The sequence below is a fragment of the Tauraco erythrolophus genome, chromosome 1 (genome assembly GCF_009769465.1).
Source record: "Tauraco erythrolophus isolate bTauEry1 chromosome 1, bTauEry1.pri, whole genome shotgun sequence".
Classification (NCBI taxonomy): domain Eukaryota; kingdom Metazoa; phylum Chordata; class Aves; order Musophagiformes; family Musophagidae; genus Tauraco; species Tauraco erythrolophus.
In genome coordinates this window covers 52,067,236-52,093,362 of record NC_141465.1, presented here as the reverse complement: position 1 = coordinate 52,093,362, position 26,127 = coordinate 52,067,236, and the positions used below count along the sequence as shown (strand labels likewise).

The 26,127-nt window shown below is 40.1% G+C and overlaps 1 protein-coding gene across 2 annotated transcripts in view; it reads left to right on the top strand.

Annotated features, from left to right (window-relative positions):
- The window catches only part of FRMPD4 (FERM and PDZ domain containing 4), a 421,749-nt gene that overhangs the window by 352,031 nt on the left and 43,591 nt on the right, over positions 1 to 26,127 (top strand). The gene's annotated exons all lie outside the window — the stretch shown is intronic.

Genomic DNA, 26,127 nt, shown 5'->3' with positions numbered 1-26,127 from the left:
GGGAATGCAGGAAAGGAGAAATGTCAATATTTGTAATGGGGTGTAGAAGGAAAGAAAGGACAGGGACTGACAGACTCTCAGGATGTAGAAAAAGATGTGATGTTGACATAAAAATCTTTATGTTTTAAGCAACAAGAACTGTTAGTGCATTGCATAGAAAAATTACTATTAATTAAAAAATTAAACATAAACCCCATTATTTTAAATTCCAGTAGCCTGGTTGCTGGTCACCAGTTTTGTTTCTGTATTTTCCTTCTCCTGAATCATATTCCTGAATCATATTATAGAATCATAGAATCGTTAGGGTTGGAAGGGACCTTCAAAGGTCATCTAGTCCAACCCCCCTGCAAGGAACAGGGATATCTCCAACTAGATCAGGTTGCTCAGGGCCTCATCCAACCGGGCCTTGAACGTCTCCAGGGATGGAGCATCCACCACCTCTCTGGGCAACCTGTTCCAGTGTTCTACAACTCTCATGGTAAAAAATTTTTTCCTAATATCCAACCTGAATCTACCTCCCTCTATTTTAAAACCATTACCCCTTGTCCTATCACAACTGGCCCTCCTGAACAGCCTCTCCCCATCTTTCTTGTAGGCCCCCTTGAGGTACTGGAAGACCGCTATAAGGTCACCCCGGAGCCTCCTCTTCTCCAGGCTGAACAGCCCCAACTCTTTCAGCCTGTCCTCATAGGAAAGGTGCTCCAGCCCTCTTATCATCTTCGTGGCCCTCCTCTGGACCCTCTCCAACTGGTCCATGTCCTTCTTATGTTGGGGACTCCAGAACTGGACGCAATACTCCAAGTGAGGTCTCACGAGGGCAGAGTAGAGGGGAAGAATCACCTCCCTCGACCTGCTGGCCACGCTCCTCTTGATGCAGCCCAGGACGCGGTTGGCCTTCTGGGCCGCAAGAGCACATTGCCGGCTCATATTGAGCTTCTCGTCCACCAGTACTCCCAAGTCCTTCTCCTCAGGGCTGCTCTCGATCCATTCTCCGCCCAGTCTGTATTTGTGCCTGGGATTGCCATGACCCAGATGTAGGACCTTGCACTTGGCCTGGTTAAACTTCATGAGGTTGGTACGGGCCCACCTCTCCAGCCTGTCGAGGTCCCTCTGGATGGCATCCCTCCCTTCCAGCGTGTCGACGGCACCACACAGCTTGGTGTCATCGGCGAACTTGCTGAGGGTGCACGTTTCTCATTGGATAAGCTCTGAATTGGTGGGTCTAATCAAGTCCTTGGAGATACTCAAGTTTTAATTGTGCAGGTACCTCGCCTCAGATCTAGTAGCTGTCAGTGTTGTCAGTGTTACCTATGTAATTTTGAAAAGTCACATTTGCTTCCAGAAATTTGGGCAGGAGGTGCCCTGGTAGTTGTAGTCCTCTTGCAGATCACATTCTGAGCATATGTCTGCTCATTTGCTGGGGATTCAGCTGTGAAGCAAACTTCCCAAGGAGACACAGCAATGGTATAAAGATACCAGCCATACTAATGCCTTTATCTGTGTTAGGCAGGTTTGAACAAAATACAATACGTTTTCAGATTTTTTTAATGAAAGTGTTAACCAGCAAGTCAACTAACAGAAACACAGCACATTAAGAGGGGACTTCGACATTCCTGGGGTTTGTGACAGAGACCCCATGACCTGCAGGAACTGTCCTGTTCCTAATAAATTTCTGTCCTATGCTCTGTATTGGCCATCAGCATAAGACTCACAAGTGGGTCTTAAACTCATTTTTAACATCTTCGTTTCTTCATGAAGTGATCATATTGCAGTCTTCATTCTTTCCCTGATTCTTTGATATGTCAGTAATTAGAATTAGGATCTCTATCTCATTTCTCCACTGCCAACAATATATAGTAATAACAACAAGGAAAATAGGCTGATTAGGCCTGAGATAAGCTGGGTTTTTTGTGTGGCTGAATCTGCCTTCAAATGAGAAGCTGAATACGAATGTCCCCCTTCCCAATTATGTTGACTCCATAGGTAGCGTCTTAAATTAAGTGTCATTGCATTCCAGGGGAAGCTTTTGGTGACACTTTTCTTACACTCTAATTCTACCTCTGCTCTCAAAATCTGTCTGCTGTTGGGATTTTGAAAGAGACTCGTTCTTTGATGAGGCTCAGAGTGAAATATGTTGAGATTGTATATTAGAGCATTTGAAATTAAGAGCTTTCTTTTCATGCCAGTGGGGACGCCTGGAATGATTATACACTGTCACTGTACAGTCCTGACACCATAGCAGAAGCAGTTCTTTACACCAATGAAACAGTAAATCTCTTCTGTGTTATAGAAGGTTTTCATATGGGTTAGAGTCATCTGCAACTTTGAAAAAGCTCGCTTTCAGTTTTCAATGTACGTGGAAGCAAATTTTGAAATCTTGTTTTCCAGCTGCTAGCAGTGTATTTGTGGTCAGCAATGAGCATGTTTTAGATGCGTAGGTTAGGCAATGGGCATAATCGCAACATCATAGAAGAATTGAGATGGGATTTCTGGACGTCATCCAGTCCAGCCTCTTGCTCAAAGCGAGCTAGTGTCGAAGTTAGACATGGCTGCTCAGCACTTGTCAAGTCAAGTTTTGAACATCTCCAAAGCTGAAGATTTCACAACCACACTGGCCAGATGTTTCAGTTTTTAACTAGTGCCTTTTCAAAGATGACAGAGACCAGCTTTTACAAGACAGGAGCCAACTGCCTTGCCAGCCTTAAATCTAGGCCCATGAACTTTCAAGTGTCCCTCTTGCCTAAGCAATCCCTGATTCAGTCTTTGTCTGCCATGAGTAGTACTTCTGTTCCCTAAATTCTGTCACTAAGCACAGGGACCAGGGTGGCAGACCTTGCCACTAAGACCAAAGCCAAGAAAGCATCAAGTACCTCGGGCCTTTTCAGTGTCCTTCATTCCCCAGCACAAGAAGGACATGGAGCTGCTGGAGCGGATCCAGAGGAGGGCCACAAAGATGATCCGAGGGCTGGAACACCTCTGCTATGAACACAGGCTGAGAGAGTTGGGGCTGTTCAGCCCAGAGAACAGAAGGCTCCGGGGTGATCTTATAGCATCTTTCCAGTACCTAAAGGGGGCCTATAGGAAAGCTGGAGAGGGACTTTTTACAAGGGCGTGTAGTGATAGGACAAGGGGAAATGGATTTAAACTGAAAGAGGGCAGATTTAGATTAGATATAAGGAAGAAATTTTTCACTCTGAGGGTGGTGAGGCACTGGAACAGGTTGCCCAGAGAAGTTGTAGATGCCCCATCCCTGGAGGTGTTCAAGGCCAGGCTGGATGAGGCTTTGGGCAACCTGGTGTAGTGGAGGGTTTCCCTGCCCATGGCAGAGGGGTTGGAACTAGATGATCTTTAAGGTCTCTTCCAACCCGAACCATTCTATGATGAGGCTGCCCACCCCATTTAGCAGAAAGTTCATATTTCCCTTGACTTTCACTGCTGATGTACCTGGAGAGGCCCTTCTTGTTACCTTTCACATCCTGTACTGGTTTCAGTGCCAGCTGAGCTTTGCAAACTCCATCCCTGGGCTGGATCTTGGTCAGATGTTCCCTGTGGAGGCACACTGGTGTCCCCCTGTGCGTGCCTCCTTCCCTGTGGATTGGAGTAGACCATTCTGAAACTTGGAGGAGGCTCTTCATGAAAATTACCCGGCTCTGCTGGGCTCTGGCCTTTAAGAACTGCATCTCACAGGACCCTGCACACCAGTGCCCTGGATAAGCTAAAGCCTGCTTTTAGCTTGGACTCCTCTTCCTCCTTTCCCTCAAGACCTTACACTGTACCATCTTGTGGTCATTGCGGCAAATCAATGAAAAATTGATATTCCAACATTGTATTTTTTCTGTGGTTGCATGGTCTCTTGCTGATTAGGTATAACAAGGTATATTTTATATTCATGAAGTGAAATTCTGTGGCTATTTTTATGCAGCTTTCCCTTAAAGCTTTTTGTAAAGTCAAGAAATGATTTGTCTTTATAATTGCAGAAAGTGGGGAAAAAATTAATCTACTTTCAAAATACAGACATACAGATTGTAGTATGCCAAACGGGAAAAAAAAAACAAACTGCATGAGAAAAAAAAAAGGCAAATTTCATAACTAGATGAACATTATGCTTTAACAAGCTTAGCAGAACTCAAAACTTTCAAGCAAAAGTATACACCAATGTTAGACGTTAAGTCAACCTTGAATGTTAAACAGTTTTTAGTGTAATGCAATATTTAATTATTTTCCAATAAAACATTGTTGGGACATTTACTTATGAAGAGAGTTATGCTACTGAAAGAAAAGAAAGTGGAAAAGATAATTACTGTAGCAGTCTATCTTAAATCAAAAAAATCAAAAAAGATTCAGAGTGCCCACCAAGAAGGATATCTGAAAAATGTTAGTTAAATCTTTTTTCATTAGGAAAAAGCACATCCCTAAGCAATGAATTTGCTTTATTTCTAAATTTTCCACAAAATAAGTCACAGCAATTTTTTCAGATCACTTGTTTTGCTTCAGCCCTTTTCCTATCAGCTCCAAATTCATTGTATACTTTTTACTCGTACCGGGTTAGAAATAGTTAGACTGGTCTTTTAAGAAAGTCTATTTTGTGTAACAGTTTTCCTACAGGAAAATGCAAGAAAATAAATGGAGCACATAATGCAGAAATTTTCACATTGTCTTTTTATTGCATTTTAGTATTTTAATTATGTGTATGCTTTCTAAACTTTCATTACTGAAAATAAGCTTCCTTAAGTTGAAAGCTGCATGAAAGCCACCTCTGCAGACTCCAGGGGGTAATGAGCAGGAACCTGGTGAAAGGTTTTGGTTTGTTTTTTAAGAATTGAGGGATACTATTATATCCTAGGAGGTCTCAGGTCTGGAGATTATCAAGGATATTCCTTATAAATAGCCTCTGTAGGTTATTCCCATTTACCTAGTTCTTTTGGCCCTGCTTTACTGGTAAGGTTTAATTAGTGTTCAAGTTGTCCTGTGAAAGCCAAGGTTGCAGAAATATGAATACAGTATGGCTTGCAGACAAAATACATAAGGACTTATTATTTCTGGGTAATGTTCAATGGCTTTTGCACTGTATTATGTTCTTCTGAGCTATTTTCAAGCACAAACCCAGAAGTCATGTTTATGGTTTCACTTACAAAAAGAGGTCACCTGTTTGAGTGTCACTTATGTCTTCAGTCTAGATGTGTTCCATTCAAGGTGGAAAGTTATTGAAGTTGGAAAAAGAGGAAGAAACAAGCCAGGTTTTCTAAATGTATCATTATAATCCAGGCAAGGTGCAAGTGAACAGAATACTAAAGGAAGAAGATGTATTTGAGGTATAGTCAGTTCAAAATTGTATCAGGAGCTACTTATCTTCATTTTATTTTACTGCCAATACAGATTCTGTGACTTGAAGCTTTTCACTCATACTTAACAATAAGTACTTTGAGGTAGTGTTAAAGTCATTGCACAATGTAGCAATTTTTTTGCATATTTGAAGCTGAGCAACAATGCAAAACTAACATATTAGAAGGTGTATTAATGTACTGTATCAATTTATTGGTTGTTCATGAATTTCATTAGTGTTATTGAATGTTGAGTTTCTGTCTTTTGGTTGGTTAAACTGATTCTTAAAACCTTCTTTTAAAACACTTGAAGAATTATATCTAACAAATAATTTGCCTTGTAATATGTTTATAGATAATTTCTATAACATGAATGACTTAATTTGATTATCTTAGATTGTACTGAGTATGCATTAGTCTACAATGTCTTATTTAGCAAGCTATTTTGCTGAAATTTTAAGTGACACGCAGATGTACAGCTTACCCCATAAAGCAAACTCTGGGTAGGGCATGGTAGTGGTATTTTGTTCATATTTTCTTTAAAATAGTTATCCAGGCAGCCTGCGAGAAGAGACGGGCACCTGAAGAAGGTGGTGATCTGTCCAAGATACTGATTTTAGAATAAATCGCCCTGTTGCAGAACACTTTATTTATGCATTGAAAAAAGGAGGAGTGCAGGAAAGTCTCTTAGAAGAGAAAGCTGACTTCTAGGTTGCTAAATTAGGATAGATTAGTCTTGTTCCTTGAAACTGTAACAGCAGTAAATTAGTATTTGACGTCCTGTGGAATTCCACTAAAAGACTTCCATTGCAAAGCGAGAACTGAAAAAGGTGAAATTCATTAAGGGCTTTTCTTTCTTGTTGGTTCTGTTTTCTACTTAAGAGAAATGACTCAAAAACCTTTCTGAAATAACTCTTACTTTGGCAAGTTAATATCACGGCAAGTTTTCATCAAAAGAATCTGGAGAATTCTTTCAACTCTGCAGTAGAATTTCTGTTTTAAATTTGTATTACCAGAAGACTGGAGAGAAGTAACCCTCCAGGATTTCAGGCTGCATGTTGCACTTTAAGTGCTAACATGAATTTAATCAGTACTGACCCTTCTCACCATCATCATGGAGTGGATGAAGATTCTGCCGCTGTCATTTGACTCCGTGTGTATCAGGGGATCAGCCTGCCTCCTTTGCATCATCATAGCTAAATGCAAGTGCAAAAGGGAGCTCAGTGGCAGTGCCTGTCATCATCGTTTTCCCATAGCAGCTGAAAATACCACTTCAAATGTAATTTTTGTCTCCGCTTAGACTGTTTCATATATTGATGAAGCAATTTTGGTGAACTTAATATTAAAGACATTCTTTCTTCATCAACATCATAGAAAAAAAAAATCAAGCATATTAAGCTATTAAGATATGATACTGCTTAGCAACCAAGAATCTTGAAACCTGCTTTTCCTGAAAAATCAATCATACGAAATACAATCATCTGAAAGTAGTCTGTTATACTCCCAGTTTTGTATATAAATCCAGAGGCTATACCCATGTTGTGTCAGGCCTTGACACTATAAATTGTTAGTTTTTTGATTTTTAGATACATAATGCTGAACAGAGGGACAAAATGTTGGACCAAATTCTCTGTCATTGGTAGGAGTTTTACAAGTGACATCAGTGGAGATAAGTTCCTGTCTGAATTGAGAGGTGTTGTTAGATATCTGTCTAACAGTCCTGCACAACATGCTTGTCTCTGAATTGGAGAGACATGGATTTGATGGATGGAACACTTGGTGGATAAGGAATTGGCTGGATGGTCACACTCAGAGTTGTGGTCAACAGCTTGACGTCCAAGTGGAGACCAGTGACGAGTGACATTCCCCGGGGTCAGTATTGGGTCTGGCACTTTTTAACATCTCTGTTGGTGACATGGGCAGTGAGATTGAGTGCACCCTCAGCAAGTTTGCAGATAACACCACGCTGTGTGGTGTGGTCGACACGCTGGAGGGAAGGGATGCCATCCAGAGGGGCCTTGACAGGCGTGAAAGTTGAGCCCGTGTGAACCTTGTGAAGTTCAAGGCCAAGTGCAAGGTCCTGCACATGGGTCGGGGCAATCCCAAACACAAATACAGGCTGGGCAGAGAATGGATTGAGAACAGCCCTGAGGAGAAGGACTTGGGGTGTTGGTTGATGAAAAGCTTAACATGAGCTGGCAATGTGTGCCTGCAGCCCATAAAGTCAACCGTACCCTGCACTGCATCAAAAGAAGCGTGGCCAGCATGTTGAGGCAGGCACCCCTCTACTCAGCTCTCGTGAGACCCCACCTGGAATACTGTGTTCAGCTCTGGAGTCACCAACACAAGAAGGACATGGACCTGTTGGAATGAGTCCAGAGGAGGACCATGAAGATGATCTGAGAGCTGGAGCACCTCTCCTATGCAGACAGGCTGAGAGAGCTGGAGTTGTTCAGCCTGGAGAAGAAAAGACTCCGGGAAGACCTTCTAGCAGCCTTCCAGTACCTAAAGGGGGCCTACAAGAAAGCTGGAGAGGGACTTTTGACAAGGGCATGTAGTGATAGGACAAGGGGTAATGGATTTAAACTGAAAGAGGGTAGATTTCAATTAGATCTAAGGGATAAATTCTTCACCCTGAGGATGATGAGGTACTGGAACGGGTTGCCCAGAGACATTGTGGATGCCCATCCCTGGAGGTGTTCCAAGTCAGGTTATATGAGACTTTAAGCAACCTGATCTAGTGAAACGTGTCCCTGCCCCTGGCAGAGGGCTTGGAACTAGATGATCTTTAAGGTCCCTTCCAACCCAAATCGTTCTTTGGTTCTATGATTCTACCTTTTGAGGTGTTTCTGCAACATATACAGAAATAACTTAAGTACTTTAAATCAGCGGCTGCAATCTAATAGTGGGAGCACAGATTTAGTGTTGTCTACTTTAGCTTTTTTTCTTGACTGCTATGGTGAGGTGCTTCTGATACTTGAGCTAATATATTGAGAGCTAATTCAGATCTGTCTAGATTTTAATTATTAGTCTGTAACACGGGTTAGGAAATGCTTGTCCACCTTGTCAAAAGCCTGTAAGAGTTAAGCTGAGTTGAAAGCTGTATAGACATATTACTTGTTCTTGTTAAAATCAATACCGGCTATGGAAATTGTAATCTTTTTAAATCCATTATATCTGTGAAATCATGCAGTCTCATATCATTGCTCCGTTCTTAGCAGGAAGTTGGCTGACGTGGTTTAGACAGGTTTGGGCTCAATAATTCAAATGTTTGGAATGCGGAGAACTTAATTTGTAAGTATCTTTTCATGTTCACCACAGTGAACCCTGGAGTTAGCAAGTTTGGTGTCTTTTTGAAATTCCAAAGCTTGATGTGTCATATGGTTGAAGTGTTATGTCATCATCTTACTCTGTTGTCCTCTAGAAAGAGGAGTCAGCCATGATGAATTTCAGGTCAGCTGTTCTGTAACGAGTTGCTTTATCGTAACTGAATGCAAGAGTCTGAGCAGAGATACAGAAAGCTGTGCCCAAAACACAAGCAACTGTACAAAATATCTTCTTCAGATGTGAACCAGCAAACATTGCTCTCATTAGCTTGTTTCGACAAGCAAGCTTAGTGCTTCTCATACAACTGAACAAAAACATTGACTTGTCTGCATGGAGGATTTACTTTGAAGCCAGATGCACTGATGTGAATGTTTCATAGTAATAATTTCCATGTAAAGTCATACAAATGAACACCCAAATTTGAGCTTATTATTAATTAACCCTTCCGTGTGATGGATTCCCTCCATATTACATGCACTGCAGTAGATTTCTATCCCTCTTCATGCTGTCACTGCAAGCCTCGTGTATCAAAGGATTACTGCCTGTTGGGATAGGTAGCAGGAGATACCTAAAAATCTCATGTCCTGTGTTTGAGGTGGGGAGGGTTAGAGAGGAGATGTCAAACTACAGAAATCTCATGGTTTCTCTCCCAACCCCATTATCTATCTCTCATGGGATGACATTTCCAAATCATAAAAGATTATTTTGGACAAGCCAGCTCTCCATATCATGCTGTTGATACTTGAATATTCTGTGGCTTACCTGAATGCCTTGAGCACATTACTACAGAACAACCACACTTATACAAGTGCTGTGATATGGAGCAGTTTAATCATCAGAAAGCAGAAAACAAAGAAAAAGACAAGACAGAGACAGCTTCAGGAGCTTGCTTGGGAAGCATCAGTCTGTATAGAACAGTATCTGGACTTGCAGGAGCAGTATGGGCTGACAGGAGAGGATTGTGCTGCGCATCTGAGGCTGCTGTCAAGGAATAACAGTAAAATATGAAGAGGACAGAGATGCCCTCATCACAATGTGCACAGAACTTATAAAACAGCTTTGCTGTTCCAGAAGTCTGTGGCTGCTCTCATCAAGAGTTTTACAGCTTTCTCATCTTTCCAGTCAGTTGCTGAGTGATTCAGCACATACACATCAGCTAATGAAGCTATTGTAATGGAAAACATTGCTGTTTTGGAGAAGCTATGATAGTTTCATTGTACAAGGCCTGTGATACTTTGTGAAGGCTTGTGTTACACACAATGTGGACAGTGGTGGCATCAGCATTCCCTTTTATCCTGAGACTGCTGGATATTTGGATCATAGAAATTAACTGGTTTACCTACTACCTGAATAGCTTCAAGGTGACAGAGAAATACTCTGTAAAAGACTGAAAGGTAGATGGTAGTATCAGGCAAGAGGCTTGTAGTTACTATGAATTATACCCAAATGCTGTATTTTGATGGAAAGACAGCAAAGGTGATGTCCAGAGCTAGAAGGCAAACACGATCATTTTATTGTTTTGTAAGGTGACCCTCAGAGGGTTGTGTCTGCTGCAGGCTCCTTGAATCAGGGAAATGCGGAAAGAGTTTAATCCCCTGTTTTTAAGGAATGCTGTTTTGGGGGTGGCAATTTTATATGCACCAGCGCTCACAGGAAATGTAATTTAAACTGTTGAGAGAGAAGGGTGAAAAGACTGTGACCAATTTGCAATGTCTTGTATAGTTTGATGAATTTGAAATGTCTTTAGCTGTTAGTTCTGTAGAACCTCCTGGCAGTGTCTGTATTTGAATAGTTTTGTGCATTTTAGAAAAACTCATCTGTTTGTTAAATTGGAGAAAATAAATCTAGCATAACTGTTAGTGTGGTGGCTATGTATGTCTTTCTTAGAGCACAATGAGAATGAATAGCTTTTAAAAAATCTTGAACCATGTAATTGGAAAATATGAATAAGTGGAGGTCTTAAGCCCTTCTTCTTGGGGCTTCTTAGATGCTATGGGCAGCTGGCATGTTGAGTGGTGGTGTAATCCTGGGTTTGCAGTTAAGGGAGCACTTTGTTTTCCCTGTCAAGGTGAAAGCAGCACTCCCTGAAGTGGGAAAGACATAAGGAGAGTGACTAGGAAATGGGTAAAACCCTACACAGAGCAAAGTGTCATGGAGAGGTCTTGGTAGCTTATGATCTATGGATATAATGTTGTAATTTTAATGAATTTTGTAATGGAAAGCTGACTCAGGAGTTCCTGAATATTGCAAGATGTTTTCCTGGCTCTTTGGCATGCTGATGCTATGTCTTTCTGGATTCCTGATTTTCAGAGTTAGTTTTTAGTGTCATAATCCTATTTACTTACCAGACTATGTTTAATCTATTAAGTAAAATAAAATGAAGAATGGTGCCTCCTGAAGCTGTGTGCACCCATAAGGTGGCTATTTCTCACAACGTTAGGGTCCAGTTACAGTGGCTATCTCTAGGCTTCCATTTCATATTCCTACTCTGACAGCAATGTTGCCTTTCCATGAGCCAAAGACATGTAGAGGTGACAGTGCTTGACACCAGTAACCTGCAGTTTGTCTATGGAACTGGAAAATCACAAAAACAGTATGAGATGAAAAGCACTCAGTTGAATACTATTCTGATAAAACTCTCTCAATCCAAACTTCTTTTGGATTCAAAGGGAGTGAGATGTCTAGACATAATTGTGTTGTAAGAAAAGTGGATCTGGCTCTCAGTGCAGTTGACTTAAGATTGTTATGACTCTCTTTGTGTTGGCAAGGTCTAATTTTCTTTTTTGACACTTTTTCAAAAATATTGAGAATTAAGATCAAAAGGCTTAAAACTATAATTAGCAAGTCCTTTCTCTTTCCTAATTTCATGACTCAGAGTCTCTCTTAGCAGTTGATAGTACAATGTAATTGGAATAGAGATGTTGTAGGGACTTCTGTGTTGGTTGATGGACTAGAAAACTTAGAAGGCAGAATTAGATCATATTTTTAATTTAGCAATAGTACAGCCAACAAGGACTTGCAAAATTGGCAAGAGATCAAGTATCTACATCTAACTTTATCTGATATGCCCAATCAGAAGGTTAGCTAAAAGGGAAGGAAAGTTTTACATATTCTGACTCATTAGACCCCAAAATGAGATTCCTCAGTTAAATATTATCACTGATTGGAATGACTTTGGGTCATAGTCGAAGGTCAAAGGACAAAACCAGTTTCTCATTAAACAAAGGATCTGAGACAAAAACTAGTAGAAAATAAAAAACACTAAAAATAAATTCACCTTTAAAAAAAAATCAAATGCTTCAAAAGCCAGTTTAACACGGTAGATTTCTGTGAGATTTATTAGTCAAGTCTTCCTGGTTTGACTTCAGTTGTGACAATTGATCATCTGTAATTTATTACAAGAAACACAGAAAAAAATAGTGTAAGAGAAGCATTTTAGCTTCCACTTTGGCTTTTTTTAGGTTTTTTCCCAAAGATACCATTCTCTGTATCACTTTTTGCTTGACTTGAAACATCCAAGTCTTCACGGACCTCCTGGAAGCAGCAACAGTAATAAGGGAAAGATAAATCATGTGTATTTCACAGCAGATGACTTCCAAAGGATGTTGGTCTTAGTCTTCCTTTGTCTTCATCCAAGAAACCAAGAGAAGCTGGTTCTGAGAAACCAAGAAATACCAAAATAGAGACTGCAAATACTAGAGACTGCAGAGATAAACCCTGGTTGCCATCAACCTCCGCTACCCTAGAGGCATATTTCTTACATAGTATGTGCTGAAACATTAATTGTTCTGTTAGCTCTTGTTCCTCTTCATGCAGACCAAAGCTTAATGTATTTTACTTACTGCACAAGGGAAAATCCCTGCAGTCCGCTCTCTATACTGTTAAATAAAGTAATTCAGCTTGGTTGGAGGTTTAGTTAAAATCAAATTTGTTCAGCTTATGAATCAAACAAGACTCCGGGAGAGGTAAAGGTCTTGTCATCTTATATCATAGAACTTAGCCATTTTGTGATGATCACTTCAGCTTTTCAGCAGGTCTGTTACTCAGAAAGCAATACGCAAAAAGGCAGTTCTTCTTCCAGAGAAAAAAATTGGTTGCTATAGCAGTTTAAAATCCTTGAAATCGTCTGTATTTCATAAAAACTGTAGGAGTCATGAGGTTTAATCTTTGTACTCAAATTCTTCTTCCATACATTGTCGTTCTGCTCGATATTTTTTTCTGTGTCATTACAGTGTGCCTGAGACTTAAAAGGGAAATATCATCTACCAAAGAGTTTATCATGAATAATAGCAACAACTCCTAATTAAAACTCAAAACTCAAAAAAGCAAAAAATTAAAACTATTCATTAATTGAGTTTGCAATCCAGTTTCTTTTTAATTCTTTATCTTGTGTTATTCTCCTTACTGCTCAGTTTTACAAGGAAATTATACTTTTGTGACCAGAAATACCCTTTTGTTCTGCATTTTATCTGAAATTCTGTTTGTGTTCAAAGCCTTTAATTAAATATTAGAACAAATGCGTTAGTAAAGATACCGCTTTTTTCTCCCTAAAAAGTATTGAAACAATTTCTGTGTGTTCTACACCAATTATAGCCATGTTACAGTGTCCAGCAGGCTTGTTGAGTTCATTAATAATTCATACAAACTGTCATGGATTTAAGGAAGGAATTATACCCTGTATTGACATATGGGAGTGAAAGAAAACTCAACACACTCTTTTGCAACCATTTTTTTTGTTGTTGGGGAAAGAGGAGATTGTATTATTTATGCTCTGAGGTACATAGACTGTGGATACATTTTGCTAATGTAAGTCTTACGGACATTTATTGGACAAATAATATATCATAAGAATGCAGTATGTCTTCTGCATTAGTATGTATGCATTTGCATATGTTCGTATATATGTGCAGAGAGAGCAAGGAATGTGATACGTAAAGCTTTATTATCATGGATTTGGGATGTGTATGTTACTTAAAAATGAGAATCTGAAGTTCAACAGCTCATTTAAACCAAAACCTGATCACGACACTATATATGGTTTGTACAGCTGATCTGTTACAAGGAGAGTTGTGTTAGGAAGTTTTAAATTATTTATTTGAAATATTTCCTGTGTCTCTACCTAAAAGTGATAAATAAAAAATGCCAATTCTGACATGTCATCGTGATTCTGTCCAGTGTTAGAAACTCACGTCTCAATTCTGTTTTACTAGGAAATTATGTGTTAACTACAGAATGATGTGAACATAGCCTTTTATAACCCTTATCATTTTATGAGTATTACTAGTTTTATGGAGTTTTTTTTAGAATATCAGTGTTCATTGCACATATGGGTTAGCTGTGGATATATATACGCTGCATACGTTTTTTCTCAAGATACCTAATACAGTTAATTTAATCCCTTTGGGGATTGCCTCACCCACAGGAGAGGCTGTGGGTGTCATGAGGCTTTTGTAAGTCAGGCAGCAACAGCCAGAGCTACAGCTCCTGTGAGATGCTGAAGAGTTCAGGAGGGCAGAGCTGGAGGTCAGCATGATCCAAGGCAAAGCTGGTAGTTCAGGCTGACAAACTAAGCGTTTCAGTATTTTATAATAGAGTGTTCCAAATGGAGCAAAAATACTGCTGAGGTGACTGAGCCACCTCCACTATCCTGAAGGAAAACCTTTTCTCAGCTCTTTCTCTCCTTATGGTGATGTACATTGGGGTGCGGCCAACTCTCTTGTACTTCCAGGAGTTTGCCAGGGAAGGATTTTGGGGGCTGTGTCCATCAAAAGACTTCTATTGGTGGGTTACGAAGCCCAGGTGTGGCTGATAGGGACCATGGTAGGGTCCTCAGATAGGGACCACGTACTCATCCTCCTCTCACTCTAGCCCAGACACTGTGCTCTGAAAGAGCAGCACTCAGCTCCCGAGCAGGCAGAAACGTGTCTTGGCCAAAGGAATGGTGGAGCCCAAGACCTGCAAGATCACGCTCTCCAACTGCTGTGCTGAGAGGCTACAGGGTGCAGAGGGACCTTTGGGGAATGGACTGTAAGATCAAGGAAGAGAGACCAACTGTAGGAAAGGGGAGGTGATTAAGATTGTGGGAGAAGGTTACATACAGGGCATGAAGGTTAATATACGTGGTGCCTGCCTCTCAGAGGCAGCCCTGCTATCTGTTGTGCGTTTTGGCTGAGTGATGACAGTCCTTCATGCTCCAGTCTTCGTGAGCTGACTTCCTTGCAAGCTGTTAATGATGCATAGCATTTGATAGAGCAACCTCAAAGAAATCCTGTGGCTCCTGCTGTCCTGTAGTTAACTGTCTGTGCAGCGTAGCATTGTAGTAGCCTCACACTGGGTCTTCCTAGCACAAGTTGATGGCACTACTTATCACGTGACAATAGCTGGCTGAATTCCAGAAGTTTAGAAATTTAGGGAAAGGAGCTTTGAAAGTCATGCACTGGCATTGCAAGGCAGGTGCCGTTTCCCAGCACTGTATATTGAATATGTCCTCTGGTAGTAAAAACTTTGCTTCAGAAGAAGCCTGGCCAAGGTGAAGCACAGGGTGGATGTGGATGTTGCTCAGAGCAAGTGTGTTAAAGCCATTATTGTGAACATTCCTGTCTTGATCCCCTTGGCTCACAGAACTGAAGCTCAGCCTAGGGTGTAGCTACCAGAGGCTGTTAAGAGGCAGCATTTCGTGCCTCAACTTGCCATTTCTTTAAATAATTCATTGAATCTGACCTTTTGGAGCAGTACATTGTAGCTAAAGAATGATATAAAAAAGATATTAAAAAGAAAATCAAGTGAGACTAGGGCAGCAATATATACTTTATATATAACCATTCCCTTCCCGAAAGAGTGCCGGAAATTGGACGTAGTTTGGGAAGAGCAGCAAAAATGAGCCAGAAGTTGTCCCTTTTATGAGAGACATAAGAAGCTCAGCCTAGTTAGGTTATTGCAGGAGAGATCAAGGTAGCTTTATCTGGACGTGGTCTTCTGAACAAGGAAGAACTTGGATCATAGAATCATAGAATGGTTAGGGTTGGAAGGGACCTCAAAGATCATCTAGTTCCAACCCCCCTGCCATGGGCAGGGAAATCCTCCACTACACCAGGTTGCCCAAAGCCTCATCCAACCTGGCCTTGAACACTTCCAGGGATGGGGCATCCACAACTTCTCTGGGCAACCTGTTCCAGTACCTCACCACCCTCAATGTAAAGAATTTCTTTCTTGTATCTTATATATGTGGATAGCAGGCACCTCTTCAGCTCAGTAGAAAAGTACAGTCCAGCCCTAAGAAATTGCAGCTAGTAACACTGAGAAAGATGAGAGTGAGTGAACTGTGGTCATTCTCCATCATTTCAAGCCTTTAAATGAGAATCTTGTATCTGTTTGGAAAGATGTGCCGTAGCTCAAGCAGAAGTTAAGGCCTTCACAAAACAGCTACCAACTGTGGCTAGTGGAGGAGTTTGTGTTTTGCAGGACGTCAGATACAAGTTGTATGTTGGTCTTAGGATCTTTGCATGCATAGGAGTGATAAGACTGCCCTATCTCATACTTGAATTTTGACTATGAGCAGCTCAGAAAGCTGTTCACAGTCCCTGTGGGGTTATCAGCCCTTACTGGGAAGGTGTGACTTTTCTGTCAAGATGGTAAAGTGAGTGGCCTTTCTTACAGCAGTAACTTTCTGCTCTTGGGCTCTCACTCACTATCACCCATGCCCATGTTATGTGTTCCTCTGCCTTGCAGCCTAATCAGATACCAGTGCTATGCCAGACATGATTTCTTTTTTTGTTGTTGTTTTTTTGTTTGTTTGCTTTTTTTTTGCTTTTTTTTTTTCTTTTTGAGCTGTGCATTATTTCACTGGAGCTAGTGAGCCGTTTCTTGAGTGGAAGAGAAATGCAGCATGATAAGCAGTTCCTTTTCTGATAGACAGTGCTAAACATGCACACTTTACAGTGTGTCTTTTTCAGCTTTTACTACTTTTTTTGTCCTGCACTGAATGCTTGGAAAAATTCTGGTTTGGCAATTATAGCTCTGAATGTCAGAAAGAAATAATAATTTGGTTTGGATGTACTGTGGTGAAGAGTATAGCCTAAGTGCCTTAATCTAATACCATTTATTGATCTAAGATTTATTTTTATTTAAGCAACAGTTTATTTACAGTAGGGGTTAATTACTCCTAATTTCTTGATTAGAAAGACAACATTTTACCAAAGGGCAGCAGGCAACAGGTACTCTGAATAGCTACTTTACTGCACGTTTTTAAAATGTATTCATATATTACACTTCATATATTTCATAGAAATCATCTATTGAGTAAAGAGTAAACTTTAAAAAACTCTTTCAATATGTGCTTGTATAAGTGTTTCGTAGATGCTTCTGAACAGTTAAATTCTCTCAAGCAAAAAATACTGGGATTTTGAATTGCTTATTGTCTTCATAGTACTCTGTTCATGACAGATTACCAATATCTCCATGAGAGTTTTTCCTTCAGCTGCTTCTTTAGAATAATTACAGTGCTTTTGCATATATGTCATTAACAATGAGGAGGAAAAAAAGCTCTCATCAAGGGTGTTCATTTAAATATCTGATGCATGAGGCAGGATAATATGAATTTCCCAGTAGGATACCGGTTCCTGCTCATAGTGCAGCACCAATGCACTGTTATTTCAAAGAAGGTAATGCCATTATAGGCATGGATTTTTATGTCTACCTTATTTTATAAAGACAAACGTCAGTGGCTTTTTGGTCAAAAATACATTTATGATGATAGCTGTTTAACAATATGTTATTATTGTAAATAGAATAAGAAAATGCAGCATTTTACAATTATTAAACACAATACAGTGGTAGTGATGGTGCAGTTTTCCCCTATCCTGCCTGCACCAGATCTATTAAAATTCCTGCCCATTAAACAGTCAAGTGCAAATAAAGCAATTCTACAGCTTTGTAAATTAATTATTTTTATTTACCTGAGAAAGATGATGGATTTGGCTTTGCAGGCACAAAGAGTAATGCCTATTTTAATTTTTGTTTAGAGACAGCTCTGAATATGATTAATATTCTGTATGTTGAATCTATGAATGATGTGTCCATAACTATAAATGCTAAAATGTATACTGCCTGTTTCTAGAAATACTTACCTTTTACTTTCAGTGAATAAGTGCCTACTTCTTTAAGGCTTTTTTGAGGGAAACGTTTGGCAAAGATCTCTTAAAAGTGACAGGAAAGGTGTTGCTTTGCCACCTGTGCTTAGCTTTCTTGGGAACTATGGAGTGTTCATCCTCCAGCAAAGTGGGTCTGATCCACAGCCTGCTGAAGATGGGGAAAATCTTTTGATGGATTTCGGGGAGATTTGGATCAGACTGTTTATGGATTACCCTAGGGATTACCTGTAGTGACTCTACTTGTAGGCTGCCAGTTTATTTAAGATATTGCTGTCAAATGGAGTAATAACACGCTTCAAGAAAGCATTTACCTATTTGATTCAAGGAGTGGTTTTGTGACATGCCATTCCCGGTGGCTACCCATGCCAGCCACTGCAGATCCCTTTCACATCACTCTCCCTAATTCCCCCCCTTTGCTTTCCCATCACTCTCCCTTCTCTGAAACTAGGTGCCTACCAAAGGCTTCAGAAAACACAAGGTGAAAATTAAATATGTCAAGTAGGCCTAACCTATTTTTAAGGTATTGCTCTATAATGCGCAACAAACCATAGAGGAGCGAGACACTGGAGGAGTTTTTAGTATTATAGGTTTTATGACTCTGTGCAAATGGCAATAAATGGTGATTCTAAATGAATGAAACCAGGTAGAGCTTTAAAAAAGTTTTATATTTGTTTTATGCCTCAGTAGAATGGTCTTTGCATTGGCTTTATGACCATTTTTTCGCTACATCACCCTCTGTTTGCACCGATTTCACATCAGCATCTCTGGGCAGGATGCAGAGGTGCGTGGGGTGCAGCGGAGAGCTGCCGTAGCTTGCAACAGCGGCCTTCGACTTCGCTCTGTAGCTACAAGATTAACAAACAGTGGATTTTTTTTATGTAGTTACTGAACAGTAGCAGGCAGTTGGAAGTCCTTTCCCTAGATTTCTCTCATGAGTCCAAATTAAACCATTAGGTAATTTTGTTATGAGTCGTGACGTTCCTGCAAATGGGAGAAAATCCCAGTCTTGTTTAAGTGGAAGAGCCCAGTCTTGCTGATTGCAGAAAGAGCAGAAAATCATGAGCTCTGAAAGACCAAAAATGGAAAACCGGAAGATCCACAGTTTATCATAGCTGGTGTCATGGCTTTTAAGTCATGGTAAACTTTAATACATCATTACCTAATACATAAGTTTGACAGCACTGAGATAAAGTTTCTGATAAAAAGCAGTTAATCTTTTTTTTCTGAGGCTCTTTCACTATGGAAAGAGGTTAAGAGGCGGAGGAAAGGGAGGCCATGCCCAGGAGAGCTGCCTAGCTGGCCACATCTCTGCTACTTCTGTTTTCATTTTCTTTGTCATAAGTGGTGCATGGTAGTTTAACCATTTACCTGATGAATTGTAAGATGTACCTTTATGCGCATCATCGCTACCTTATTTGCAGTAATGATAATAATAATGAGAACTTTTTTAAAATCAAATTTCATTAATTTTCATGTTTCTGTTTTTACTTTCCTTTAGTTAGTTGGTTTTGTTCTCTGGTCCTCAATACAGTGTTAGAGCCGGAAACCCAAAGCAGACTGAATCAGAAATGTGTCTGTTTCAAATTCTGACCTACTAAACCAGACCTTAAATAAATAAAACAAAATAGGTGGTTAATTGATAGCACCCTTCTTTACAACATGTATTTTGATGTGTTTTTCAGTGAAATCATCTTCCTTCCTGAGCTAAGCATTTTGTACAGAGAAAGTTGATTAGATTCAGGACTTACATTTGCATTCCATATAACAGATACTTCAGTGATGATTGCTGAAGTTCAGGAGAACTTTGATGAGAAGCAAATGTCAACCAAAAATGTCAGTACTGTGTGTGCTGGGTATCTTCTGAATGGGAGCATTATCACAAGCTTTTATGAAACAAATTAATCACTTGAAAGGGGAATACAACAATTTAAGAACCACTAAACCAAATCAGATCCGAAGTCGATTTATTCCAGCATTTTGTATCTGATAGGACCGGCTACAGTTGTTTCAGAGAAAGGTCAGAGAGACCACACAAAAACTTGTTTACAGAATGTTCTCTCTTGGGGAAGATTTATTTCTACAACCATTTTAATTAGAAAAAGCATGAGCATTTTTTTTCCTTCCTTCAATTTTTCTACACATCTTCTAACTGTCTTGAATACTCTTGGTAACATCTGGTCTTTTTTTAACTCTTAAAAAGCAGCACATCTTCTTACACATACCTGTTTTCCTCTTTCCTCTTCAACACACTGTAGCCTACAGCATTATCTTCCCTTCATTTGCTGCACATGTAATCAAAAATATCCTTAATTAGTACATATATATATATTAAAAATATGGATTCTTCAAGTGGAAATCATAGACTTATCATTGTCTCCCCCTTTCTCTTCCGCTTTCCCTTCTGTAGTGCATAGGAATGACTCTGTGCAGATCTCACCCTTATTGGAACTAGATGATTGTTAAGGTCCCTTCCAACCCAAACCATTCTATGATTATGTAAAGGTGAAGGACTTATCCATTTCCAGAGTAGTATAGTTTTCCAAATTACTTCTTAGTAGATGAACTGAAGGAGCTGGAATATTTCCCATCCCAGGACATAGGATGAAAAGACTGCAAGTTGGAGAGAAGCCATCTCTTCTGCCCTTGCTCCTTGTAGGGAGCTCAGGGGGTAGCCAAGGCAGCCTGCCACTCCTTTCATCTCCCAGCAAGGGAGATGAAAGAAGTGGCAAGTTTAAAGTCTGTGTAACATAGCTGTAGGGATCCATAAGCATCTCCAGTGGCTGACTTTGTGTAACCAATGAATTTGGATGCAAGCCACCAAAGCATGCACTGCCTTTGGGACACCTGGGATTTTTTGCCCAGGGGCAGGAAAGGAAGAGCTCTTCAGGCCTCTGCTCAGATGAGTACACTGTCCCATCTTACACCAAGGCAGCAGCAGCACTGCAAGTGAAGTGTGAAGGCAGCACCACATTTTGCAAAATGTTGAGGTGCACCAGGTTGAATAAATAGGTTAATGATATTGGCAACAGCAGCGTGCAGAACACCAACCCAAAAGTTAGACATTTGGTCTCACAGGATGAAGCAAAGAACTAGGAGAGTGTATTGTTTCTAAATGCCTTTAAAAATGCAAAGAGTAAATGCGGAACTTCTGGATTTTGAGGGGCAAAGATCACCTTCCTAGGTGACCTTCCTGAAACTTCCCTTCAGAAGAGCCACAGGGAAGGTATGAACTTTGAATGTTTCTTTGGAAGCTGCAGCTGGGGGGAGGGTAGACAGAGGGAAGCAAAGAAAATAAATCCTCTCAAAGCTCTCTAATCTCCCTCCTCGACTTTTCTTTTTAATGATTAGCTTTGAGGATCTGATTCTATAAGGATACTTCCCTCCTCTGCCTCTTTTCTTTATACGATTTTTGTGGCTGTTGATCCTTCGTAGACCAAGAGCTTATGCCCTGAGATCACCTTTTAGCATCACTGAAATGCAAAAAGTCAGGAGAGGACAGAATTAGAAAAGGAAAAATATCTTGAAAATAAATTTTTTAAAAAAGAAGGATTTGCAAGGCTTAAAAGACTTTTAATAGTTGGATCATTTTCTGTGCATTATCAGTGTTCAGTGACCTATCTGTTTAGATGTTGTTCTTGCTCTCATCCACTTCTTGCTGACAGATTCAACCTAAAGACCAGAATTACGCGTGAGAATGGACTCTTAACGTTCTCCTCACTTAGACGTATGTGAAAACCTACTGACCTGTAGATGTGAAGAAACTGCCAGCCAATACTCATAATCTAGCACTTTGCATCAGCCGTAAATGTAATTTTAAAATAATGGTTTAATTTCTTTTTTAAAATCACATTTGCAGTTTAATTAGACTCCAGAGAAGTCTGCGGGTTGCCCAGAAAAATTACTACGTGACTACATAATGAAGAATATTATGTCCATTGGCACATAGGGGATGTTACGGTGATTTGTCAGACTCAATTTTGACAAGCCTATTTTTAATCTTGCAGTTCAACATATAGCCTTTAAAGAACATGTATCCTTTGCATGTTAAATCCTCTGTTATGTCACCTTTGAGAACTGAATTTTAATGTGCGTCCTTAGAACAAGGAATTTATTCTTGTGCAGATAGATCACTGTCAGTGTGTGCAAATGAAGAAGATAAGTCTTTTGAAGCTTTTTTTTGATGCTTATCTCATGATTGCAGCTGAAGTGAAGGATATCTTTGGTGCTTAATGACTTCATCTACTAGCTTTAAATGAAAGTCCTCAAGATAACTAACGATGAAACAGAAGTATATGCTGTTCAAGAGAAGAATGGGATGTTCACCCAAGAGAAGAAAACTGCAAACCCGTAAGGTTGTTCTTTATAGGAGTTATTTTGTAGAAAGGAAAGCTTGATACTCCATACTTTTCGGACTCACTGAAGTTGTTTTCTTTGCGTATATGGGAGATGTTGGTATGGAGCATACTTGAGTTGATTTGAATTAGAAGAGCCAGCCGTGCAGTGCCCAAAGCCAGGTCATGGAGTTGAGGTGCCTAAAATGCTGGGTGCAGCCCGCAGAGCAGTCTGCTGTCTGTTTGCGTGTGGGACAGGCCAGGGTCGTGTTTCAACAACAAAGCTGCTCCCATCCCTGATGGAAAATTCATCTCTGTGAACTCCAGCTCTTTCAAGTTGGGCCAAGCTAGTTGCCTGTAGCCATTCTGAAGATGGGAGAAACTATCTGCAACTGTCCCTCTGGTTACAGAAAGCACCTGAAGAAGTAAATGCTCTAAGCTGTGGTGCCTCGTGCCATCAGACAGCTCGAGGTGAATCTCGCTTCTGGAGTCCTGTTAGGATGGGTGCCAGGATGGTTGGCGGTGCTGGCCGGACTGAGCCGGCGGCGAGCACAGCTCATGCTGACAGCACTGGCTCCTGCCCGCAGGAGACGGTTCATGACAGGCGGATGGGAAGCCACCACCAGAGGCAGCAGCAGCGGTGTGCCCTCGCCCCTGGGCTGCAGTGGCTTACGCTTAGACAGGCCACTCTGCCTGCTCAAGCATTTTGTGTCAAACAAGCACTCGATACAGTGGGGTGGGTATGCATGAAGTCAGTCCTTTCTTATTTTTTCCCCTGTACCAACATCCATCTTCCCTCCTACCGCCTTCTGGTTGCAGCTATATGGTGAGTTATGTGTTTGCCTCCTCCAAGAACAGCTTCCCTCCTCCCCCTCACCGTTTTCCTAAAGAGCAGAGAGACGTTTTACCATCCTTCTCATCAGTCCTGACTGTTACCCACAGCTTCTAAGGAGCAGGAGAGGACAGCGATAAAACTGGTTAATTTTCACCCTTTTTTTTTGCGGCAGCGCTGCCGAGGCGGCAGGCTGGGGCTGGCCTGAGCGCAGCAGCACGTGCGCGAACCGTATCCCTGGGTGAACTTTAATCTGGCTGGTACCGATAACGAAGCACCGGCTTGGCTCTGGGAGCGTGGGTGGTGGTTTTGGAGGGGAAATAACTGATATCAAAGGCAGTGGCATCGTGTTTTTACTGCTGTTGTTACCCATCGTATCCAGACTAAAGCTCACGCTGGTGCGTCCGACTGCACTGCAATTACGTCTTCACTTTCTGTGTGGATAGAAGAATGCAGCCGTTCAGTGTGTTATGCTTGATTTGTGTCTGCAGGGTAATTTTCCTCTCCCCTTTTCAAACATTCCTTTCCCCCATGTATTTTGCAATATTTTTGCATTTAACAAGGAGGTATTTCTGCTTAAGTGTGATTTAAGTTTTATCTTAAGGACCACATTTATATGCAGTGTACATTTACTTTGTAACTTTTCAGTGAGACTAGTATTAGTGATTTTTTGTCCCAAGGAAAATGTAAAACAAATTATGTAGTTCTAGTGGTACAAAAGGGGAAAAAAATAAAGAGTATAACAGCGTAAATACACTACTTAGTCAACCAGCATAAATATTTAGATGTATTAAATGAAAATTAACAAAATTATTTTGAAAGGTTAGACAGAGCTTTAAATAGAATAGATTTTTAAGGTCATGTTATTGATTTGAGCACAATAAATAATTGTATCCTTTAACAATAAAAAGGTGTGAACCTTTGAATTTTAAACATTCTGGATATACAGTATATATTCATGGCAGGACTTTTGAATAACTAAGGCAATTTAACAGAAGCAAGTGGTTAATTGGCTGGCAACAATTCTGACTCATTTTCTTATATCAGTCTACATCTTAAATATATTAAATAATGCATGGGGACACAAACATAGCCAAAGAGTTTGCATGTTGGGACTGCTGCTGTCTGAATTACTGTGCCACATTCATGGTAGCTGAAGAAGAGTAGCCTCTTTGGCCGCCCATCCAAATCATTACAAAATCAAATTTGCCATCACTTACACGGCACCAGTGGCACATGGATGTATCTCTGGCATCCGACCAACCAATTTTCTATTCCAGACTCAGTAAGCAAAAATCATTCTGCATTAGTCTCTGCAGCTCAGTATCCATCAATTGTCTAACCTTGCAGATATAATAACAATAATAAAGATAAAACTCAAGCCACTAACCACTGAAACTTTTCTTAATGAGGAATTGAATGAATCTTGTTTTGTTGGAACATTTCTTTCTTAAAACTGTTTCCATCAATCTTTAATTATTTAAAATGTAATAATAGCACAGTGTTCCATAACAAGGAATAGAGATGCTCTTAGATTGGATCAGATAGTCTAGTTCCAAAAAAAGCAGATAAGACTTAAAAGGAAAAATAATAGTCTTCAGGCGATCTGAAAGAAAAATACCATTTACTCTTTGAATGAGTGTCTTTTTCTTAAGGAACAATAATAAAGCCAATAATATTGAACTGAGAACAGTATATGATATAGTGCTTGCAAATACAATATTCTTCAGAATTCAAAATCTTTATCTCATTTCTGAATGCATCTTCCTCTTCTTAATTTCTTTTTCTTTATTGGCTGAATTACTTAGAGCTAAGATAATGTCTCTGAAGGACTTCCGACAAAATAGCACTATGCGAATGTTATGCATTATTAATAAAAACTCAGATAACTCTCTAAAACAAGATGCTACTAAAGCATTTAACATTTAACCAGCAAAATTTATCAGATGTTCTGCTTTTTAGAAACCATTAAGGAAAATAAAAAAATTGAATAGCTGCAAGAATGAGGTATGTATGTGAACACCTGACCTTTCATTACTACATACACAGTGCCCTAACCTGAAAGCGAAAATGCTGGTGCCGTACAAATTATGAATAGCAGCTGTAATGATTTCTACTGCTTCAGTGCAGATGAAAATGAAGGTCTGACCATAAAAGATTATGGTTAATTTGTCACACAATAAAAATATCTTTAAGTTTTTCTCATTTTTAATGATCATTTCTCCTCTTTAATATATAACTCCCATAGATCTCTTTTGCAATCTTGTCGATACAGGCATCGCTCCACAGTTTCTGACATCTTCTGCTGTCTTTTGTTTCACTTCTTATTTCCAATCTAAGACGTGATTTTAGAGTACATGATTTTCTTGTTTCTCAGCAAGGAACAACAAGTTTATACCAGTGTTTATTTTAATTCATTGCCGTAATTATTTATTCAAAGTGTTTGGCATTAGATGATGCATTTTATTGAGTTACTCTTTTTATTGATTTCTTAACTGCCATACTATCTAGATTGACCAACCTCACTGTGCAAAACGCCGTCAATCTACTCTCTGTCCAAAGTATGTCCACCTATGACAAAAATCAAAGTAGGGGGAGACCACTGGGAAAGTAGAAGCACTTAATGAAGCAACCTCTGTATTAGATTAATATCAATATATCAACTGCCTAACTTTTGTCAAGACTTGGTAGGCAAAGAAGAGCTCCGCTGGGGGCAGAGTTTCGTTGTCAAAGGCAGCAGTGCTGGTTTGCCTGCTGCCAGAAGGTGGCCATCACAGCAAGCACACTCCCCTTTACATCCTTTCATATCATTGTGACCATAAGCAGTCACCTGTCAGTCCAGCTTTGCTTTCGTGCTGCACCTTGCTTGTTCAATCGCTATCACAGTTTTAAACTGACTGTGGCCTGGGCAAGGAGTTACATTTCTGTGGAATTAGCCACTAGAAGTGCCATGAAGTTTTTGTTGGCCTCTTTGCTAACTTTATGGCATTTGCTGAAGGAAAGACAATACCTGATCCTTGTATAAAATCTGTGTTATTGAAGTTTCTGAGCATGCTGGTACTGATAGACACCATTCACACACTGCTCCAGAGCTGTGCAGCGTGTAGCCACAGATTTTTCAGTCTGGTACTGGAAGCCTGATTTAGTGTATTGTCAAACCATGACTG